This window comes from Acomys minous, assembly GCF_964271855.1.
Source record: "Acomys minous genome assembly, chromosome: 5".
Classification (NCBI taxonomy): Eukaryota; Metazoa; Chordata; class Mammalia; order Rodentia; family Muridae; genus Acomys; species Acomys minous.
Window position 1 is genome coordinate 51,365,385 of NC_140494.1, and position 18,223 is coordinate 51,383,607.

The following is an 18,223-nucleotide window of genomic DNA, read 5'->3' on the forward strand; positions in this document are numbered from 1 at the left end:
CATGTAGATGTCACCTAGAAACAAATTTTGTTTGTGTAAATTATGAAAATATAAACTAGAGGGGAAATTATGAAGATCGTCTCAGATAACTAAAGCAAAATATCGTTGCTCAGATGTTAAAGACTTTTACAGTCACTAAGCAACAATAAGTCTGTATATAGGGCTTACAGTTCCCTTCCCAGGCTAGTGCTATCTTAAGAGGCCACAAGATACCAAGAACCCACGGAGGACACCTTTGATAATTTATCAAGGAAGAGACACTTTACACACTCAAAATAACAAAATAAGAAAGCACTGGTGGGGAGTACAATAGTGTACCACGGGTTGTTGTATCACTAATTGTTATCCTGTAGCTCACAGCGCAAAACAGAAAACATTTTCATGCATAAACAGTATTTACAGTAGGAAAGAATTAATTTTCAGCAAGTATTACAGATGAAGGTACTAAGATGGGACAAATATAATATCTATGTCAAAGTTCAGCAATGGGATTCTGACAGGAGTAGCTACAATATTTGCCCACAATATTTTCCATAGTCTTTTGCCTTCATCATCAATTAAAAATAAATATCTCATATTTCCCAGGAATGGGTGCATTTATGTCACTCCATATAATATTGCCATTGACATATTAAATTGGCTTTTAAGAGAAGTTTCAAAGTTGCATCTTTTACTGGTCAATTATACAGTGTTAAATAGATTCCATGTCTGGTGTCTATTCGTGCAAGGTTAAAGACTCTTTTACTGGATTTGCATATTTATTTTTCTTTAGGTCAAAATAAATGGCTGCGTACTGTGAAGAACATTCAGACCACCTTTGAATGGGTGTAATTAAGAACATTCTCAAAGGCTTACATGTAAAGTAAAAATCTCATTTGAATAATTATAATATATGCTGCAATGACTTATGATCAAGTAAGTTCCCTAACAAAACTTTCACCTGCTCTCACATGAAGTTGAGGATTGGTAGGATTGTTTCTGCTTCATGTAGGTATCAGAAACTTTAGTTCTGGATTATCAACTTATTTAAGGAGCTGACCTCATTTACACAAAGGAAACTCCACATTTACCTTCTGAAAGAGGAATCCAGTACAGAGAAGTGGAGAGCCAGGTCTTGGTATAATTTGTATATTATTATTAGCTGCAAGAGAAATACTGAGTCACATGTTACTGGGGTGGCTTGGAGAAGTAGTAATGAAGGAGGAGGAGGAGGAGGAGGAGGAGGAGGAGGAGGAGGAGGAGAACAACAATAACATTTAACCACAGAAAGCACTGACATTGCTAATAAAATAAGTGACAGACTTGAATTGGACACAACAGATACACTACTTGTTATATCCTGTGTCACATGATACTATATATCATCTAGCTTTTTAGAACAAATATAATTGTATTACATTTCAAATTTAGGATATCCTCCTAATTATACTCTGTTTCATGGCCTGATACAATATTTAGTAAAAAGATAACTAGAATATTAATGAATTATTAAGTTTAGATAAGAGATGGGGCAGGAAGGGAGAGATTAAGAGAGGAAGGGAGGGAGGTAAGGTATACATAAGAACTCATCACATTTTATTAATATCCTCCTTTAAAATCCTAACTCCTTTATTCCTTATGCCTAAAATCATAGCCCTAGCTGCTGAGTACCTTAGTAATCAAAATTATAGAGAAATATATCTACTGGCTAAAAAAGTAAAACCTTTGATAATATGATTTGTTTTATTAAACAATACTATTCTACATTTTTAAAAACTTTATGCTACAAATAATGTCACCAAAAATTCTTTAATATGCTCTATTTGTTTTGAGTTTTCCTGGTGAACTTTAATGGAGTCAGTTCCAGATATATGAAGTAAGTTAATGAAAATGCAGAGGCATAGCCAGCTCTTTCAGAGGGGATGTTTGAGTACGTACTTCCTGTACATGTCTCTCTATATGAGAAATTATGTCTACAAAGAGCCAATATAACTTGATGGAAATGTAACAGCTATATTCTGTAATACAGATTTAAAATAAAGTGTAAAATACTGAGAAAATACCTTATCATAATCATAAAGTACTGAAAGATAAAAAGCATCTTCATTGTTATGGCAATAACTAACTATATTTTGATATGGTTTTTATAATAAAATAATGAAGGCTGACACCAAATTAGAACGAGTCAATATAAACCAAATAAATGTAGCAAACTTCCAAATAAAATGTCTACAACGTTCCCTAGTTGTTATAACAGTAATCTTTTTTCTTTGAGTTGCGCTTACCTAACTCTGAAAGAATAAATAAATAATAAAGAACATCAAAGCTTGCTTCCCAGGCAGTCTCTGTTTCTTTGAGTGTTTTGCGAGACAATGCCAATTTCTACTTCCAGTTTTTCTTGGTGGTTATGAGGCAAGAATCATGAAGGTCCACACTACTTCTTTCTAAAGAAATATTTTGGCACAAAATATAATTTGTCTGAGATGGGTTGACACCAATTCCTTTCTACTTGGCCTTTCAGAATAGTAGAGTTTGGAAAAACTTGCACCTGTGTTTTCATTATAGGTAATAATCAGAGCAGGAGTCGGGAGGATTCTCTAATGGGTTTTCGTATCACCTTTTTATCTTCAAGTAGACACTGGTGTCAATGAAGAGCAAGACAAGTGTAAGATATTCAACTTACTCTAAGACACTCAATACAGGAAGCATAATTTTACGCACACTATTTCTGAGCCATTGATACAAGCCTTGGGCCCGAGCTGAGAAACTAGAAGGGAATTTGTTCTTAGTGTTTGTGTAAATTTTCCCCATGCAAAATTAATTTATGAATGTAATTAAGTCACATGAACTCACCAGAGCAATGTCTGCCATGTACCAAGGAGCTGGTCCTGTTATTTTCACATTTACCCACATAACTACACAGCTCCACTCTCAGAAATTGGAAGCATAGAGGAGGACCCTGAGGCTAAGTGAAAACAAACCCCCATTCTGATCTAGTCAATGGACAGAGCATCTTCCATGGTTGTGTGGAGAGCAGGGACTGACTCTGACATAACTATGGTGCTCTCTATTTGATGACCTCCCCTTAGTGGGGAGGCCTAGTGGCACTCAGGGGAAGGGGAAGTAGACTATCCAAATGAAACCTGATATGCTGGGATCATATAGTGGGGGAGGTGGTCCCCTTCTGTCACAGGCCTGTGGGAGGAGAATAGGGCAAAAGAGGGAGAGAAGGGGGAACAGGAAAATACAAGTGAGGGGATAACAATCAGAATGTAATCTGAATAAGTTATTTAAATAAGAAAAAAAAAAAGAAGTCAGTGGTGTCCATCCTTTACATCTGAACAGGGCGGATCTAGGTTTTCTGCTTGCATTGTCTTTGGTTGGTGCATCAGTTTGAGCAGGGCCTCCTGTGTCCAGATCCTCTGGCATCGATGGTCTCCCTGTGGAATTCATGTCCCCTCTGGGTCCTTCCATCACCCTCACTCTTCCTTATAATTCTCAGAGCTCAGACCAGAGTCTGGCTGTGAGTCCCAGTATCTGCCCCATCCCCAACTGGGTGGAGTCTTTAGAGAACATCTATGTTGGGCTAATATCCACTTTTAAGTGAGTATATACCAGGCATGTCTTTCTGGGTCTGGGTTACTTCACTCAGGATGATTTTTTCAAGTTCCATTCATTTGCCTGCAAATTTCAAGATTCCGTTGTTTTTAATAGCTGAGTAGTATTCTACTGCTTAGGGGGTGGTGTGAAGCAGCGAGGACTGCCTCTGACCTTAAGTCTTGTGGCTGTGATTTGATCACTTCCTCTTGGCAGGGATGCACACAGAAAAAGGGAAGGCAGGCTATCTTGATGAGACCTGACAGGCTGTAGTCAGACGGTCGGGGAGGACCCCGTCAGAAATCTAAGGGGAGAATGGGAGGAGGAAGAAGTGAGAGTGGAAACAGGAAGATACAAGTGAGGGGATAGCAATTGGGATATAACATGAATACATTAAAAGAATAAAAAGGTGTTATCAGTCCTAAACACACGCACACATGAGAACAGAAAATGAACTCAGTAAGTTGGGAGTAAAGAGACAAGAAAGGAGCCAGAGGGGGTGAACAAGGCATGGTACTGATGTAAACAGTAGTCTTGAAAAATTCTAAAGTAGTAAATTAATTTACAGATTGGTATTTAAAATGTGCAATGATTTTGTAGAAAATATCATATTTAATGAAAAACACGATTACAAATTGATTTTCCCAATGATTTGTAAAGTGGTAAGGTGGTGGACTCCTACACTCTGTGTGCTTCTCATAGAACTTCAGGTAGACACTTCTTAATTTGCTGCTTCTTTTTTTTTGGGGGGGGTGGTTAAAAAGATGCTAGCTGAGACAGGCAGAGGAAGGACCCAGCTGACATTCCTATTCAGCTCACTTCCTAGGTCAAGGCCCAAAAGGCTCACTAGCTTATCTGATAGTCTAGGAGGAAAAGGTCAAAATACACAAAGCCAAAGGCTTGCTAGCTCAAAGACCAAAAAGCCAAAGGCCAAGGAGCTGAGGAGCTCATGAGTTAAAGAGTTAAAAGCCAAAGACCTAAAAGCCAAGAGCCAAAGAGAGCTCCCTCTATTTCAACAAATTGCCTTAAATACCCATTGAATCAAAGCCCCTCCAACTCTTTAAACATTGTCAGCTTGTTGCTTGACCTGCTTCTTGACTTAGGGTTAACTTTCTTAAATCCTGTGTCCAGAAAGCTCTAGTATTAAAGGTGTATGCTAGGGCTCAACCACAGTTTAGTCACCTGTTTACAATAAACAGAAAATTCTTGGATTAAAGGTGTGTGTTAGGGCCCAACCATGCCAAACAAGAGAAGAGTTTTCACAGTTCACAATCTCAGAAATCACAATGGGATCAAGAGAAAACCTGAATGACATGCACAGCTTGATACTGTTGTTAACTGTTTTTAAGATGAAAAATATTGGTTGTATATAAAGAGATTTACAAATTAATTTAGTGGCCCCTAGTCTAAAATTGTGAAACAATGGGTTTTCTGTTTTTTAGTTGTGATTAAAGTTTCACATGAGGAAATAATTAAAAAAGACATTTTTGGACAAAAAAATAGCAGAAAATAGCAATTTCAAATTCCCCTTTCCTTGTTGTTTATCAAGAATGGTCAATTACTACATATTCTGCCCTAAGTCTAATCTATCAAATTAGCCTGGCAGGTCATGAATTCTGTCTAAAAACTTGGGACTTCCAAATCATAGACTCAGCGCACAGAAGGCAAAAAGACCTTAATATTTATGTCAATTTTCTTTGTTCCCCCACATCCCAGGAGAAAAATGTCTGAAATTAGTTAAGCAGTTATTATATATACTTGAAATTTGCCCCTTAGCTAAACACCATAACTTAGAAAGATCACTGTTTTATTCAAATTTTCTGTATGGAAAATTGCTGAAATTTTGGTTCAGATGGAGATGTTTCATAATCCTCTTCTCTACTCTGGTAGAAACAATATCAAGATTGATCTTGGGCAAATGTTCTAAAACAATATTAAAGAGAAAGTAGAGTCTAGTATAGAACCATGAGATAAACCCGAAGTATCATTTCTCAGGTTGTTATTGAGAAATTAAATGTTTAGCATGTTAAATAAATGTCAAATGTAACAATGTTGACTTTTTGATGATTTATATCATCTACCTTAGTGCTTCACAAGGAAAGACAATATTTTTAAAGAAATAAACTGAGATTTTTGTTATTAGTGCCTGCCCTCAATCCACAGCCTCTTTTTAAAGAAAAAACATAGCTTTTATATGCCTTATTCACATTATGAATTATACTACCTTCTGTCTTAATTACTGCTCCCTGCATATAATCATCCCTAGGTGACATACTCCTTAGACCATAAAACTGTGTATTTGCTTCTTTCACTTGCCAAGTGTTGACTACCACATGGGCCAACCATAACGAAAGACAGCACTACGTAAGACTGATTTCTATTACCGTACTACATTCTGCCATCTTTTTGCTTCTGTGGATATACAATTTAATCATTTAAAGGGCTAAATGATATTCGCTTGCTCATTTTATCTATTTTTTCCTCCACTGATGACAGCATAAGTTGCTATCAAATCTTGGTTATTATGAAGAATGCCGATATGACTGTTGGAGTCCACGTCTCTCTACAATACATTGATTTCAACATTTCAGTGTGCATGCCTAGTAGTAGGATTGACAGATTATATAGTAATCATAGTTTTTGGTTTTTAGGAATACATTTCGTATTTTCAGAAATGACTTTACATGTCACATATAATTGCCCTTGTATGTAGAATTGAAAAAGTCCACTTGAAGAAAATAAGGGGTAGAATGATATGAGAGCTTAAACAAGAATTGACGGTGGGAGCCGTGACTGGACAGAGAAAGGAATGACATCAATCACAAGCTGCAAAGTGTCCAAAAAGAATAAACAGTTTTAAGTATCTACAGGATGAAAAAGAAGACAGTTCATATTGCTATGCTTTATAGTATAGAGTGCCATACAAAGAGTAAATAAAAAGTAGATAATGTTGTAGAACTGTTACTTACTATGCTTAAGTCCTTCAACAACTGTATACCTAGACCAAAGTACAGCTAATACTTTGTAAATGTTTTTTTTTAAAGATTATGTGTCAATTACATGGTAAATCGTTACATTCTTATGGTACTTGCTGTATGATAATCTTTTCCTGTGGAACCATGAACAGATATATGAAACTCCAAACAGGGAACACACGGCAAGCCTAAGTGCAGATAATACTAAAGTTCAAATTGTTGAGCCAGTAAATTTGATTGGAGTGACATACTAAGATACAGACAAGTGCCTACTAACAGAAGTATAAATAACTCAAAGACAGATGCATCACAAAAGCCCATAACAGCACAGGTGACAGCTCAAAAAGCTGGAAACCTGAGACACACTGTACATACAGCCTCCAGGCAGCTCCACAGGTCAAAGATTGTCCCTTCTAGGTGGCTCAGCTGATCCAGCTCTCTTTCATATACTTCAGCCAGTCTGTTTCTTCTAGGTTCGTCAGCCTGTCTGTGCCTATGTCCTGTGCCCCAATTTGTCCAAGAGTCTTTTTTTTTTTTTTTTGAAGCTTTGCTTTTCTGAGAGTAATTCTCAGACATTTTTACTGTTTATGTATTATTGGAGAGAGTGAATCTGTTCATTTTCAGGGACTTCCTGAAGAAATTTGGAGTGTCCTTCCAAAATATATTAACTTCCCTGCAGTACTTCACTTCTCTTTAAAACATCCTGTTGTTTGACCCCCTGAACATATACTCTTAGGTGTTTCCCTCAAAAATAGGAGATTTTAATCCTGGAGAAAACAATGAACACTCTGATGCTTACAGAACACTGAAAAAAGCAGATATTTTTCCTCAAAGAAATTTAAAAATATAGACAGTAACTCTCCAAATGTATTTCAGGGGTTAACAATATTAGCTCTATCTGACAATTTATACATGAAAATGATCAGGACTTTTCTCAAGCCTACTGATTCAGAAACCATAGGATGAGGTCACTATTCTGTTTTAAAACATATCACCATGATTCTGAGAGCTTACATTTGAAAACCATATCTCCTACCCACAAAAACAAATCGCTTTAATGCAATCTAGAAAAGAAAAACTGAATTAAAGCTCAGGGTTTATAAACAAGAGCTGTGTTTATGCATCACTTATTATTTTAGCACCTATGCATAATATTCAGAATCATTTCAAAACACCATGCTATTTATAAGATTGTGGGGGAGAGCTGTAATCACAGCACTGGCTAAATAAGGGTTTAACCATCTAATGAGAGAGACAGAAATTAAGACAAATGATACCCAAAAGTAAACGAAGGGGAAGAGAGAAAGGAATTTTGCCAAGTGGGTGATGAAAGCAGGAGTTAGTCTTGAGAATTTTACATATATTATCAGAATTCTGATGAATGTCAGCTTTGGTTTACATTTCAGCATTTGCAAGAAAGAAAAGCAATGGCAGCAAAAACACCACAGCCGAGACGGCCCACCCTCACAGAAAGTTGGTATCACAATGTCCTTCCAGCCTTGCCAAGAGAACTGACCTGGGGGGTGGGACTCTTAACCTCTTTCCCATAGACTCCATTGACTAGGGAAGTCTGCTATGCATACAAATGTGCTTAGTCTGGTTCCTCTAATTATAATACTTTTTTTTTTTTTTGTCTAAATAGTGGTGCGTGACCTAATGGAAAAGAAGGGAAAGTAATGAAACCCATGAGAGAAAACCGAAAGAGTTGAAGGATTATATATATATCTGATCCAGAAAGAAACAAACAGACAAAGAAACAAACAAAAATACCACTCAAGACTTTGTTTGCTGAGTAAAAGAACGGGCTGTATGTGTGAGCATTCTATGCAGATCCACAGGAATATCTCTTGGTTTAAATGAACTGCTGTCATATTTGATATTTCTTAATGCTTTTGAAAAAAATACTTTACATTTTTGTTTTGTTTTGTTTTGCAACCATGGTTCTGTAGTCCTTCACTTTATTGACTACATGGCAGTGCAGCTGCAGTGGTAAGGTACCCATGGATTGAAAGGGTCCCCTCACAGGTGAATGTTTAACAGTAATCAATGTTGACATTTCACAGACAAACACATTGATAAGGCTGCTAGTCATCAGTAAACAAAGACAATAAAGTGTACTTGACTCCGATTATGTTGGACTTAGGTCTTAGCAGCAGTTTTTAGTGTCAAGAGGCTGCATAAGGCCTATGTGAAATTTGTAGGTAAACTTCCATTTTGCAGCATATTGGTCTTTCATTTTCTAACTATATATTGAACAGTTACAATGAGACAAAGATATTGCTCAGCACCAGGTAAGGTAGTGATAATCAATAGATCACCTAATCCCTAATTTCACATAACTCAGGCTTTAGTGAGATAAAGCATACTTAATTATGCAAAGTGTTATAATGTAACCCACTGAGATATTTACGCTGTGAAAGCTGGAACTTGATTCTACTGCAATTTATTTATTTACTTATTTTAAAGATTTATTTAGTATTATGTATACAGTGCTCTGCCTTCATATACACCTGCAGGCCAGAAGAGGGCATCAGATCACATTATAGATGGTTGTGAGCCACTATGTGGTTGCTGGGAATTGAACCCAGGACCTCTGGAAAAGCAATCAGTGCTCCTAACCACTGAGCCATCTCATCAGCCCCCTCTACTGCAGTTTATAAAGGAGGATCTAAGCCAGGCCTGGTGGTACAACCTGTAATCCCAGCGTTCAACAGAAAAGTAGAAGCGAGCTGATCTCTATGAGTTCGAGGTCAACCTGGAACAGCCAAGACTGTACAGAAAAAAACTATCTTTAAAATCCAAAACAAACAAACGTACACACAAACAAAAAAGAATGTAAGTATGTTGATCTCACATGAACAAATACGAAGGGAAAAGCCACAGAGACTTTTCCTGGATGAAACTGGCCTTGGAGAGATATTATCATCAAAAGAAATGATATTTCCTTCAGAAATTTATGAAAAAAATAAACAACAACGAAAACAAAACAAAACAAAAAACCCAAAATGTTTACAGCATAGCAACACTTGACTAATTACCATCTAATGACTAATTGATTAAGATGGTGGTACATCAGAGGAGTCATACTAACCACTGCAAGACAGAAAATCAGCTTATCAGACATCCTTGATGTATATAAACAAACACTTTCATTGCTCTAAGAATAGCTTGTTCATACTGTATGCCACTAGAATAAAGAAAAATGGTCTTCGCTATTACAGTAAACCAAATATTACATCTTTGCTTTTTTTACAAAAGTATACCATGGATTCCAGATTTGCAATTACTATTCAGCACCAGCAAAAGGAATAAAAACAAAATCTAAATAACCATTTATCCATTTAGTACTTCTTTAATAACAGATCATATTTTTGGAGACCCACAGAAAGAAGTGTGTTAAAAAATTCACTTGCATAGTAAAATATGCTAGTTTTATTTAATGTTAATATAGACACTTATCTGAACCCTTATACTGAAAATTTGACAAAATTCAACAAGTACTTTAGTGGAAAAAATTAAAACAGTACAAATCCACATACAATAAACATAATAAAAAATTGCTCTCTAAATTACAAGAGACATATTTTTAGATACAAATTTTACTTTATAGTTTTTTTCAATGAATTGATACAATAACTATGCAGTATACTCAAGATCTCAATCTAAATATAGATATTTAATATTCAACATTTCTCATTCTGACTTAATTAAAGCAAATGGATTAAGGACTTTAAAATAAAAGAGAAAAGAAACGCACAATCAAATGCAAAATGTAGATGATTTGTAGCTATCATTATTGGTTTAATTACTGCCTAGTTAAAGTATTAAATTAAAATAGAAAACAAAATAAATCAAACCAAAAAAGTAATTGCTTATGAAAACACTGTGTTATTTTATAGATACCCCTTCCGTAGTGGGATTGTATTCAGTCTTCTTATTCAGTTATGTCAGTTTTATAATTTGTCATTATTTTCATAAAGTAAACTTTTCATCCTTCAAAGTAAAAAGCACATGACCAGGCAAGCCAGAAAGAAGAGCTATTGCTGATCTCACAAGGGACACAATTTCTCAATATCCATATGAGGTGACTCCTAACCACTTGTAACTCAAGCTCCAGGAGATTCAACTATCTCTCCAGCCCTCTATGTGCACCTGCACTCATTTCATGTGCACATATCTGCACACAGACAAAAATGCATTCACATCCATAACTAAATCACTGTTTCTTAATTAAATAATACAATATGTGCAGTGTTAAAGACAAATAATGGTATATTTTTAACAGAAAGAGTAGGGACAAAGAAATATAATGAATAAGATTTCTCATTGTCATTTCAACTTCAGTGACATATTGTTAGCATTTAAGTTAGGTGAACAGATAAAATATTTGGGTAATTGTACACACTAGGGCCATTCCAACTTCCCTTCTCAATCTGCTCTCTGAACTTTGTTCATACCCATTCCTACCCTCTTTCTACCTTCTGGTATCTGCTAGCCATTTCTGAGGGGTTTGTGCTTGTTTTTATTAGTTCATTACAATGTTCTTATTATTAGTTCCTTATTTTTTCACTTGGGATATGAGGACAGGGGGAAGGAAAAGATAGTTTGAATTCTGTAGGAGTAACAGGGAGACTTGAAGACCATCAGAAAAGACTTCAACTTGAATGGAGCTCCAGTGAGTCTTTAAATGTCTACTTCTAGGTTGAAGCTTCTGGTCCTGGCTTGGTACAGCAAATGTAACTAAAATGGCTGTTGCTTTCTTTCAGAAGACATTGTGACTCTACTAATATAGAATTTCATGTTTCACCTTCATACCACTTGTTCATAATATACATCTTCTTATATGGCGTTGCTTCCTTTTACCAGCAAGGATAGATATCACCACAGGCAAAGGATGGAAAATGATATTTAAAATAATTGGATCTAATGAACAAACTGGTGTATCTATTTTAATATCTAACAAAATACACTGCAAATCAAAACTAGTTAGAAGAGACAAAGAAGGACACTAGATATTGAACAAAGAAAAAATACACTGAGAGGACAATGGAATTTTTAATATCTATGCATGAAACACAGAGTACCCAAGTTTGAAAAAGAAACATCACTTCAGCTTAAATCACATGTTGAGTTGATTTCACATCACAGACTGATAGAGGAATAGTTCAATACATATGCAAATCTTGCCAATAGACAGGTCATCCATACAAAAACTACATAGGGAAATGTTGGGGCTAACTAATGTTATAAACCAAATGCACCTAACAAATATTTCCAGAACATGTCACCCAAACGTAAGAAAATATACCTTCTTCTCAGCACCTCATGGAGCTGTCTCCAAAACTGACCACACAATTGGACACAAAAAATATTTCAACCAGTTCCACCTTCCATCCTTTCTGTCCTCAGATTCTCAATACATGCTAAGATCAAATAAACACTTTTATTTGAAATAATAGCAATCATTGAAAGTCTACCAACCAGAAATGCCTCAGGCTATGTGGTTTTGGTATAGAATTCTGCCCAACTTTCAAAGTGTAACTACTAAAAATCTTCAGATTAACCTACAAAATATAAATGGATTGAATGGAATATCGCCCATTTGGTTTTTCAAGGCCACAAATATCCTGATACTCAAACCTCATAAAGACCCACCAAGGAGAGTCATAGACTTATTTCCCTCATGAACACAGATGTAAATTTTCTCAATAAAGTACTTGCAAACTGAATCTGAGAATACATTAAAAAAAAAAAAAAGACCATTCTCCATGATTAAGTAAGGTTCAATCCAGAGATGCAAGGAGAGATCAACATATATAAATCACCAAATGTGATCCACCATATAAACAAACTGAAATACAAATCAATCACATTATCAACTCATTAAATGCAGAAAAGGCTTTTGACAAAATCCAATGTTCTTTCATGATAAAAGTCATAGAGATTCTTTTTTTTTAACTATATTACAAGTTTATTTATAATTTAAGAACGCATCCCCTAAAGATACAATTATACTGTAGCAAATTACTTAATATAAAAATATTTCATATCTAATGAGCACCTCCTATACTCACGGCTCTATTGTGAGCTTTCTTTATCTATCATTCTACTGACAGACACTTGGCTATACCCGGTTCTAGCTATTATGAATAAGGCTGCTATGAACATGGTTGAGCAAATGTTCTTGTTGTGTGCTGGAGCATCTTCTGGGTATATTCCGAGGAGTGGAATAGCTGGGTCTTGGGGAAGCCCTATTCCCAGTTTTCTGATGTACTGCCAGATAGATTTCGAAAGTAGCTGTACTAGTTTGCATTCCCACCAGGAAAGTGGGACAGAAAGGAGGACATCCTATTGGGACTCTAGGTGAGAGAAGCATGGGAAAATGGGGAAATAGAAGGATCCAGAGGGTCCTAGAAACCTACACAAAGAACATTATGATGGGCAGATCTGGGCCCCGGAGTCTTGCTCAAACTATGGCACCAGCCAAGGACAATACATGCAGCAAACTTCAAACCCCTACACAGATCTAACCAATGGACAGGACATTCTCCACAATTGAGTGGAGAGTGGGGCCTGACTTTCACATGAATCTGGTGCCCCATATTTGACCATGTCCCCTGGATGGGGATGCCTGGTGGCACTCAGAGGAAGGATAGCAGGCTACTAAGAAGAGACTTGATACTCTAGGAGCATATACAGGAGGAGGTAATCCCCCTCAGGAACAGTCATAGGGGAGGGGAATAAGGGGAAAATGGGAGGGAGGGAGGAATGGGAGGATATAAGGGATGGGGTAACAAATGAGATGTAATATGAGTAAATTAATAAAATATATTTTTAAAAATTCATAGAGATATTAGGGATACAAGTTGCATATATAAACATGTTAAGACAGTTTACAGAAAATCCTATAGTCAATATCAAACTAAATGAAGAAAAATCAAAGCAATTCCACTAGAAGCAGATTGTCCATACTCTCCACACCTGTTGAATATGGTACTTGAAGTCTTATCTAGGGCAATAAGAAAGACATGGAGAGAATATAAATTTGCACTTGATATGATAGTATGTGTAAGTGACCCTAAAAATTCTACCAGGGAATGCCTCCAGGTGATAAGCACTTTCAACAAAATATCTGTATACAAAATTAACTCACAATAATCAGTAGCTCTTTTATATACAAACTAATAAACTGGGCAAGAAATTAGGAAAATACTACCTTTCACAATAGCTTCAAATAATATGAAATTTCAGAGGAATTTTTCATATCCTGGAATACCTTTCTTTATTTCTTATGTGTGTCACTCATACTGCAGGCCAGTACTAGTGTGCCACATCTTTGTCTTAAAAATCACTATGCTCAGCTAAGTTGTTTAGAGGTTATGATGTTTTTAGTTCTAGATAGATGTTTTAAGTTGATAATGACAAGATGAGATGGATATTGGTTTACATTTAGAATTTTAGACGCACCGAGATAGGCAAGATGTTTCAAGGCTGTCAAATAAAAATAAGCAAAACACTAAGAATGCAGCATTTATATAATTTGTGATTATATCATGGCTCTTCTTGATATAGGTAGTTTATTGCATATATGTGTAATAACAGATGTATATGTAAAAAATAAAAATGTTTAAAAATAATTAAAAATATGAAGCACATAGTTTAAAAAAGCACTATGCTGTCATCCACAGAAGCTTTCCTCTTTTGAATGGCTTAATTGTTTTAATTAATTAATGTAAGTACAAATGATCATTATAATCATAAGTATCCACAAACACAGGAATTAACAAACCACTGTGGAGACTGAAATTCTAAGTTTTCCATAGGATTTAGCAGAGGGAATCTGTATCTTGAAACATATACAGTTTAAAGGCCCACAGAGGGGTGATCTCGGGAAAACCTATGGTATTTAAGTCCTAAGTCAGTCTGCTGAAATAATCTCCTTTGCTTGAAAGATATTTTGTTTCTGCCAAGTTTCTTTTTTAATTGTGTGGAGAAGCCTCACACTAATTGTGGAAGATAATATGTTTACCAAAGCTAAATAATTTAATTTCATCCTTAACCCCCCAAATTCTCCAACTTGAAACATATAATGAAGCACACTTATGAACTTTGATTGGCTAGGTCTTTTACAGCGTCACACAGTGCTGTGATATGCCAAACCTGGAAATCAGAACAGGCAAACTTAATTAACCACTTCCCTAGTGACAATTTCTCTATTGGTTTTTATATCTATGACTGAATGTTGAACATAAAGGAAGAATGACTCATTTGGGCTTGGAGTTCATGTTTAAGGAGACAATCTGGTTCCTCTAGGTTCACAGTAGGGGAACCACATGACAAAAGCCCATCTAGGAAATACAATCTTTGGCAAGAAACACAAGTGGGTGTTACCTTCAAAACCCCTTAACCAGTAATCCACTTCTATATTTTTCCAAAAGTGCTTGAGATGGAGACCAAATACCTAAGACAGGGAGGACATTTCAGATTGAAACCTTAGCACGCTAAAATAAAGCTGTTATAAATCCCAACTATAAGAAAAATGTGGATGTATATGTTTATGTTTTTATTCATTCTTATATGTGTAAAACATGGAACAAAGAATAATGTATTGTCAAAGTTTATTTTGAAATTTGGGGACAAAAATTATACTAACTGTTATTGATTATGCTACCTAAATATTGACTAGCATGTTCAGTAAAATGTTAACAGGTAATCTAGTTTTGATGATAGTAATGTAGTCCAATATTACAAAAAATCAGGGAAAAAAAGTTTTTTAAAAGGAAATTGTGACCTTGTATAAAATATGATCTCAAGGACATGAAATATCAATTAAACTTATATATTCAAAGCTAGACATTAAAACCATTGTAAGGATAACAGTTTAAGAAAAAGAATATTAACTATAAATTTGAATTAATATAACCTTAGGGGAGGGAAGGAAGAACTTTAGGTGAAATTCATTCATATAATGCTTTAATCTGATTGAAATCTCCCGAAGATGAGGCAGAATTTGGCCAGAAATCAAGGAGAAAGGCACTATTTTAAGAATTTAACATTAAATAAAATAGAATTTTAAACTATTGGAGAGACTGGTAATTGAAGACGTAAGTCCGAAGAAGAGAGAACTCACCCATAGAGGACAACTCTATAATCTTCATTAAAATAACTTTTAAAAAATTGCTTTGAGATGCATTAGTAAAAGATTAAAAGAATCTTACTAGAAATTAACAAAGGAATGCAAAAAATCTGTAAAACTGTAGAAAAAATAAAATATAGAACTGTGGCTTCTAGACAAGGTCTTTGTAAATATGTCAAATCATCATTACAATCCTGAATTCCTCCATGACATCATGCCTACATAGACAAAACGAAAGAACAAACAAACAAACAAAAAAGCTTTCCGAAAACAGGAAGAAATTAATTTCAGTGGATTTAAAATCATATCCAGCAATTTAATTTCATCTAAAAAAAAGTAAATATACTTCTGTTTAAAGTAAGAGTTCAGAGTTTATGCAAGACATTCTGTGTACTACCCCATATATCATGAAAAGCAATTAGATTAAAATAGCAGGGAATAAAACAAGTCAAGAAAAAAATATAGATAATAAAAATAGAAGTAGGAATGAAATTCTTGTTACTGTAAGCAGTGAGAATCTCCTTTTTAAAAATTAATTAATTAATTAATTAATTAATTAATTAAATTCAGATTACATCTCAATTGTTATCCCGTCCCTTGTATCCTCCCATTCCTCCCTCCCTCCCACTTTCACCCTATTCCCCTCCCCTATGTCTGTGACCTAGGGGGACCTGCTTTCCCACTTTATGGTCATAGGCTATAAAGTCTTATCTTGATAGCCTGCTTATTCTTTCTCTGAGTGCCACTAGGCCTCCCTACCAGGAGAAGTGGTCAAATATGGGGCACCAATGTGCGTATCAGAGTCAGTCTCTACTCTCCACTAAACTATGGAGAATGTCTCGTCCATTAGTTAGATTTGAAAAGGGGCTCAATGTTTACTGAAAGTATTGTCTGTGATTGGTGCAGTAGTTTGAGCAGGACACCTGTACCCAGATCTGCCTGTCATGATATTCTCCTTGTAGGTGTCTAGGGACCCTCTCCCATACTTCTCTCACCTAGAGTCCCAATAGGATGTCCTCACAATTATCCCAAATCTCCTGGTAAGTAAAGACTTTCATGAGACATGCCTCTTGGGCTAATGTTCAATTATACGTGAGTATATACTATATGAATCTTTCTGCTTCTGGGTTAACTCATTTCTAGTTCATTCCATTTGTCCACAAATTTCTAGATTTCCTTTTTTTATTTTATTTTTTATAGCTGAGTAGTATTCCATACTGTAAATGTACCACAGTTTCTTTATGTATTCTTCGATGGAGGGACATTTAGGTTGTTCCCAGGTCTTGGCTATATGAGGAATAGTTAGAAATGTAAAGTGGATAGACAGGAGTGCTGGTACATGATTTTCATCCCAGCACTCTGGAAGCAGAGGGAGGCAAATCACTGTGAGTTCAAGCCAGCATGGTCTACAAAATGTATATATATATATATATATATATATATATATATATATATATATATATATATATAGTGGGTTTCAAACTGGACCAGCTATTGGTTGTCCAATCCCATAATTTCTGTACTATCTGTACCTTAGCACATCTTATAACAAGACAAATTTTGTGGTTGTGTTGCTCAGATTGGTCAAAGATACCACAAGAAAACCCATAGAATCAAACAGCCTGGGCCCGTAGGAGCTCACAGAGCCTGAACTTCCAACTATGGAACCTTGCAAGGGACTGACTTAGGCCCTCTACAGATGTTACAGTTGTGTAGATTGGTGTTCTTGTGAGGCTTCTAACAGTGGGGGCAGGGATTCTCCTTGACTGTTGCCTGCTTTTGAGACCAATAGAAAATGCTTTGAATCCTCATTCATTGACTTATGGCAATGCTTTGAAGGCTATAAATATTTTAGGCTCTGGGATCTCATGGATAGAAGTAGATAACTGAAAGTGAGGGACATTTGAAAGTTATATCTGTCCCCAGTTCCTGGTACAATGCCTACTTCCCAGTCCACACTTTGAGAGGTGTTTGCCCCATATTTCTATCTCAATGAACAAGAATGTGTGAATGTGACTATCTGTTCATGATAGACCATGTCACTTGGAAAGCATAAACCAAAGCAAATATTTTGAATTTCTTCTGTCAAGTATTTTGTCTCAGAAAAAAAGGCAACTAATTTAGAAGGCATTATATATCTCTCAATTTGAACCATTCGAAATCAGTGTAAATGTTCTTTGTCTAATAATGTATACTGAGTTATCAAAAATGTTTTCTTAAGATTTATTTTAATTTACATCTTCAAACTAACAAGTTCTTCAATGACTACTAACACTCACTGATATTTAATACATGATTTACCGCTAGTGTTAATGCTGAATATATTTCCTCATTCTTTTGAGTCATGTACATTCCTCATCTCATCTCATCATAAACCCCAAAGTTTAAAAGAATGGCAATAACATAGTGGAATGAAAAAGCTTAAAGTGTATAGTCAATACACAAAATTAAGGCCTAATGTTTGTTCCTCTGGTATTGAAATGTTCCTTTATTCTCTCTCTTCAATTTACCCTTTATTAGTATGCACTTGAATAGG